The sequence below is a fragment of the Heloderma suspectum genome, chromosome 1 (genome assembly GCF_057233095.1).
Source record: "Heloderma suspectum isolate Gila_16-S chromosome 1, 16-S_ref, whole genome shotgun sequence".
In the NCBI taxonomy this organism is placed as follows: domain Eukaryota; kingdom Metazoa; phylum Chordata; class Lepidosauria; order Squamata; family Helodermatidae; genus Heloderma; species Heloderma suspectum.
In genome coordinates, this window is record NC_139458.1 from 436,014,876 (window position 1) to 436,021,281 (window position 6,406).

General features: G+C 46.4%; 1 pseudogene; it reads left to right on the forward strand.

The window, feature by feature from the left end:
• The first annotated feature begins 1,188 nt into the window (after positions 1–1,188).
• Positions 1,189–2,767, forward strand: LOC146360355 (uncharacterized; annotated as a pseudogene).
• Positions 2,768–6,406: the final 3,639 nt, after the last annotated feature.

The following is a 6,406-nucleotide window of genomic DNA, read 5'->3' on the forward strand; positions in this document are numbered from 1 at the left end:
CTGTGGCCTTGGTAGCTCCCCCCACTTCACCCTCTTCCTCGTCGGACTCCGACTCTGTTCCTGCACCTTCGCTGGGTGCTTCTGCAGAGATGTGAGGCCCAATCCTTACAGTAACCTGAGGGTTGAGGTGAGGATAAAATGGGGAGGAGGAGGACCATGCGTGTCGCCTTTGGCTCCTGGGAGGAATGGCGGGATATAAATATGATAAATAAATAAATAAATAAATAAATAAATAAATAAATAATGCATTGAAGCCATAAAACGGATTGCCAATGAAATAAAAAGGAGTGCTTCCTTCAGAGCACATACCTCACCAATCGTCAAATAATTCACACAGGGGAGAAACCATATCAGTGCTTGGTGTGAGGAAGGGGCTTCAGACAGAGTACAGACCTCACTTCTCATCGAAGAATTCACACAGAGGAGAAACAGTATAAATGGATGGAATATGGGAAGAGTTACAGTTAGAAAACAGATTTCACTTCCCATCAAGTAGCTCACAGACGGAATAAACCATAGAAATGCTTGGAATGTGGAAGGAGATTCAGTTTGAAGAGAAATCTAATCTCATCATAGAATACACGCAGGGGAGAACCCATATGTTTGGAATGGGGAAAGCTTCAATCAGAAGGGACAGCTCACTTTTCATAAAAAAAAAACACTTGGGAAAAACATTTATTTATTTATTTATTTATTTATTTATTTATTTATTACATTTCTATATCGCCCCATAACCAAAGCTTTCTGGGCGGTTTACAGAAGTAAACACAGATAAGAAGGCATTATCTGTGAATCTGCAACATGCCTTCAGTCCAGATGATGAGATGAGTTAGTCTACAATTTTTTTATCTCTATGCCTTGAACATTAAAAAACATACCAAGGGACTCCCCTGAGTATGTAGAAACTGCTATCGTATTTTTGAGTGCCCCATTTTGCTTCCAAACTGATCGGCACTCAACCATCTGAGTTCACAGAGGAATGATACTAAAGAACCAGACGTTTGTTGGAAGCTCCCACTACAGCTATATAATTTGCTTAACAGGGAAGTGGCTTTTCAGTCTAAAGCAACAAAGTTTGCTATTAGAGGGACCTGCAGCAACGTTGCAGTTTATCCTCACCTTTTAGCTCGGTTGGGTAACCTATTGCCTCCAGCCGTTGGGCTCCAATTCCCATCGGTCCTGGCCAACATGGCAAGTGGTTAGAGGTGGTGGAAGTTGTAATCCAATAACATGGAAAGAGCTTTAATCAAAGTACACACCTCACTAAATATCAACGATTTTACAAACTTGAGAAACCATATTAATGGCTTGGACCATGAAAAGAGCTTCCATTTGAAGAAACACTTCCTTACCATCAAAAGCTCACACTCAGGAGAAGCCACATAAATGTTTGGAATGTGGAAAGAGCTTCTTTGAGAAAACATATCTCATGAAACCATCCAGAGAGGCCACCCAGCTGTGAGCCCTGCAGGACCGGGACCCTGCTTCTCTGCCTGGCTCTTTCCCCCTTGCCTGGGAGGGCAGGGCCCCCACCTGGCTCCAGCTGTAAAGGCTGCCTACAGCTGGAAGTGCCAGGAACCATGTAGCTGTGAGTGATTCAGGACCTGGACCCTGTTCCTTTGTCTGGCTTTCTGGTGGCCTGATATGTGCCTGGGAGGGAGGATATTGGGCCAATTGGGGGAACCTGAGGGGGGGCCAATCAGTGTAGTGACAGGTAGAAGGATATATGGAGTTGTGAGGAGGACTCGCCAGGTAAGGGGAACGTGGCTCAGGCAGTTAATCATCGTGCTGTGTTTCAGTCCTTCCTGCACCCGCAGGTTTGGTGGCTGCCCTATCAGCTTGCCTTCCGGTCTCCGGATGCTGCTTTTAAAAGCCAGATCGGTTCAGAATGAGGCCCCCCTTATCCATGACTTCAGAGTGGATGAGGTGGCCGATCTGGCATGTATAACTGAGACCTGGGTGGGTGAGCAGGGAGGAGTCAGTCTCCCCTGAGCTCTGCCCATGAGGGTACTTGGTCCAGCATCAGGGAAGGCTTGTAGGCCAGGGAGGGGGCGTTGCTGTGGTCTATAGGAATTCCATCTCCCTCTGCAGGCCCCCTGTCCATGTGATTACCGGTCTGGAGTGTTTGCACCTTGTGTTGGGTCAGCGGGACAGATTAGGGATTCTGTTGGTGTACTGCCCACCCCGCTGCTCAACAGCTGCCCTAGGTGAGCTGAGGGAGGTGGTCTCGGGTGTGCCGCTGAGATCCCCCGAACTGTTGGTTCTGGGGGATGTCAACATTCACACTGAGGGCACCTTGTTGGGGGCAGCTCAGGATTTCATGGCCTCCATGACAGCCATGAGACAGTCCCAACATGTCATCGGCCTGACGCATGTAGCGTAGCACACTCTAGACTTGATTTTCTCAACTGGACATGGAGATGGTGATCTGAAGGTGGGGGACTTTGTATCAGTCCCTTTGTCATGGTCAGATCGCTGCCTGCTGAGGTTTAGACTTACAGCAGCGTTTCCCCTCTGCAGGGGTGGGGGACCTATTAAGATGGTCCGCCCCTGGAGGCTAATGGTTCTGGATGGTTTCCAGAGGGCTCGGGGGGGGGGGGGTCCGCCTGATATGGCTGGCGCTCCTGTCGAAGCCCTGGTTGATCTGTGGAATGCAGAAATGACCCAGGCAGTTGCCATGATCGCTCCTGTGCGCCCTCTTCAGAGAAGAGCTCATACGGCTCTGTGGTATACCCTGGAGCTGAGAGTGATGAAAGAAAATAGGTGATGGCTTGAGTGCAGGTGCAGAAAAACTCCTAGTGGATGCAGTCGAACCCTGGTGCGTGCCTATGGCCAGGCATATTCAAAGGCAGTGAGAGTGGCAAGGAAAAAGTATTTCACTGCCTCTATTCAATCATCTATATGCTGCCCAGCGGAGCTTTTTAGGGTTGTCCAGGGCCTTTTACATTCTGGCCTTAAGGACACTATGGAACAATCTGAGGCCCGCTGTAATGCGCTGGCTAGGCACTTCCAGAATAAAATCTCTTGCATCCGTTGGGACTTAGACTCCAGTATTACTACAGGTGAATCTGGTGAGGTATCCAGAGCACAGCCCTGTCCAGTTTTCTTGGATAAGTTTCAGTTGGTACAGCTTGAGGACGTGGACAAGATGCTTGGACTGGTTTGTACAACTACTTCCATATTGGATCCTTCCCCTTGGCCAATAAAAATTAGCAGGGAAGGATAGCAGGCTGGGCTAGGGAGGGGATTAGTGCCTCATTATGAGAGGGAGTGGTCCCAGGCCACCTGAAAGAGGCAGTGGTGAGACCACTCCTGAAGAAATCCTCCCTAGACCCAGAAAACCTTAATAATTGTAGGCTGGTTGCAAATGTTCCATTCCTGGGCAAGGTCCTTGAGCGAGTGGTTGCCAACCTGCTCCAGGCACTCTTGGATGAGACCGATTATCTGGATCCATTTCAGTTGGGGTTCAGGCCAGGTTTTGGCAAAGAAACAGCCTTGGTTGCCCTGTATGATGACCTATGTCAGGAGAAAGACGGGGGGAATGTGATCCTGTTGATTCTCCTTGATGTCTCGGCGACTTTCGATACCATCGACCATGGTATCCTTCTGGGACGTCTCTCTGAGCTGGGAGTGGGAGGAACTGCATTGCAGTGGTTTCGATCCTACTTGGAGGGTCGGCTCCAGAAGGTGGTGCTTGGGGAACACTGCTTGGCCCCGTGGATTCTCCAATATGGGGTTACACAGGGGTCAATTTTGTCCCCCATGCTGTTCAGTTGAGTGCAGTCATCTGGAGTTTCAGAGTGTGTTGTCATCAGTATGCTGATGACACGCAGCTCTATTTCTCCTTTTCATCTTCTTCAGGTGAGGCTGTGGATGTGCTGAATTGGTGCCTGTCTGCAACAATGGACTGGATGAGGGCTAATAAACTGAAGCTCAATCCAGACAAGACTGTGATGCTGTTGGTGGGTGGTTCTGCTGACCGGATGGAGGGTGCTCAACCTGTTCTGGATGGGGCTGCACTCCCCCTGAAGGAGCAGGTCCACAGCTTGGCGGTTCTCCTGGAGCCATCTTTCTCACTTGAGCCTCAGGTGGCCTCCGTGGCACCGAGTGCTTTCTACCAACTTTGGCTGGTGGCCCAGCTGTGCCCCTATCTGGAAGGGATAACCTGGCTTCTGTTGTCTATGCTCTGGTGACCTCCAGGTTAGATTACTGCAATGCACTCTACATGGGGCTGCCTTTGAAGATGGTTCAGAAGCTGCAGCTTGTGCAAAATGCAGCGGCCAGATTGTTAACCAGGACCAGAAGGTTCAAACATATAAGACCAACTCTGGCCTGCTTGTACTGGCTGCCTATATGCTTCCGAGCTCAATTCAAGGCACTGGTTTTAACTTGTAAAGCCCTACACAGCTTGGAACCGCAATACCTGATGGCATGCCTTCCCGAAATGAACCTACCCATACACTACATTCAGAATTTTAGGCCCTCCTCCGAGAGCCTTCCTCCAAGGGAAGCTTGGAAGGCAGCAATGAGGGAGAGGGCCTTCTCAGTGGTGGCCCCCCATCTGTGGAACAAGCTCCCTGATGAGGTCCACCTGGTGCCAACATTATTATCTTTTTGGTGCCAGGTTAAGACCTACTTCTTTTTCCAGGCATCTGGCAGCTCATGGTGAGTTTTAACCGGTCCTGGATGTGTCTTTAGTTATGTCAGATAGTTCAATGTTGTTTTCAATTATATGTTTGTATATATTGTTGGTGTGCTTTTATGTGCTTTTTTTGTAAATGGCTTTTAAACTTTTTATATTGTATTTAATGTTTTAACTTTTGTAAACCACCCGGAGAGCTTCGGCTATGGGGTGGTATAGAAATGCAATTCGTCATCATCATCAAATAATTTACATTGGTGAAAACCTGTGGAAAGGCTTCCAGTGTGAAAATAGGTTCAGTAGAAAGACAACCCTTGCTTTTCATCAAAGAACTCACAGAGGGGAGAAACTGTAGAAATGCTTGGGGTGTGGAGAATGTTTCAGTCACAAGACAGATCTCACTTCCCATTATGTAGTTCACGCAGAGGAGAAACCACAGAAATGCTTGGTATGTGGCTCAATTTAATCCATATTTCATGTTGGAGAACCCACTTACAAGATGTACTGAGACCCTCTTGCCCAAGGGTCCACTAAATTTCAGTGCTGCCATTGGGTGTGATAATCATATTTTGGGGAGTCATTCAATGACGCTGAATGGTGGGAGATTCAAGACAGCCAAAAGGAAGTAATTCCTCATACATCCTAACTATTGAATTCACTACCACACAGTGTGGTAATGGCTACCTACTTAGATGGCTTAAAAGGGGCATTAGACAAATTCATGGAGGATAAGACTATCAATAGCAACTGCTTAGTTTCAAAGTTTTTAATACCTTGAAGTTCTCCAGACTTTAAAATTCTAAATTCAATTTCAACCTAAAAAAATTTTGGTTGATGCTTTGGGGTTTTAGTGGATGACAATTAAAAAAAAGTGTAGTCCTTGTTGTTGGTGTTCAAATGCAGTTATTTGTGTGTGTGGGGGGGGGAGGCTGCCTTTTGTTAACTGTTTATTTCCCATGCTATGGTACATGGGGCAGCAACAGAAAGCAGCCACAAGTTTATTTTATTTTATGTATTTATTTCATTTCTATACCACCCAATAGCCATTTCAGAATTTCAAAATGGTGGTATGAAAGCTTGATGTACTGATTCGGAATCAGATGTGACAGCAGATATTTCGGTTGGGCTTGAGGGAAAGTAAGTTGCCTTTGTAGTTCTCATGGGTTTTACGTGGAGCAAGCAGTGCTTAACTTTCACAAAGGCGTCCAGTTCAGGGGCGGATTAATCATAATTCTAGGTAAGTACATAAGAAGAGTCATGTTGGATCACACCAAGGATCTATCTAGTCCAGCATTCTGTTCACACAGTGACTAACTAGCTGCCTTCCACCAATTTATGCAGACAGACATTAAACTAACTAGTCTGTAATTTCCCTGATCCCCCCCAGATCCTTTAAAAAAAATTTATGTTATGTTGGCCACTTTCCACTCCTCTGGTATAGAGGCTGATCTTTGGAACATGTTATATATTTTGCTTAGAAGATCACCAATTTCACATTTTGAGTTCTTGAAGCACCCTAGGATGGATACCATCTGGGCCTGTTGATGTATTAGCTTTCAATTTGTCAATAGGTGTAGAAATTCATTTCTTATCACCAGCATTTGCCTCCGTTCCTCAAACTCTTCTGATGTATTTAAATAGTTTATTGTTTTCCCTGCTGCTGCTAGCAATATGCTCTTGGAAAGCTTGTTTTTGCATGTCTTATGTTTGTCTTGCATTTTCTTTGTGCAAGTTTGTGTTCCTTTATGTTCTTCTGTTTGGGCA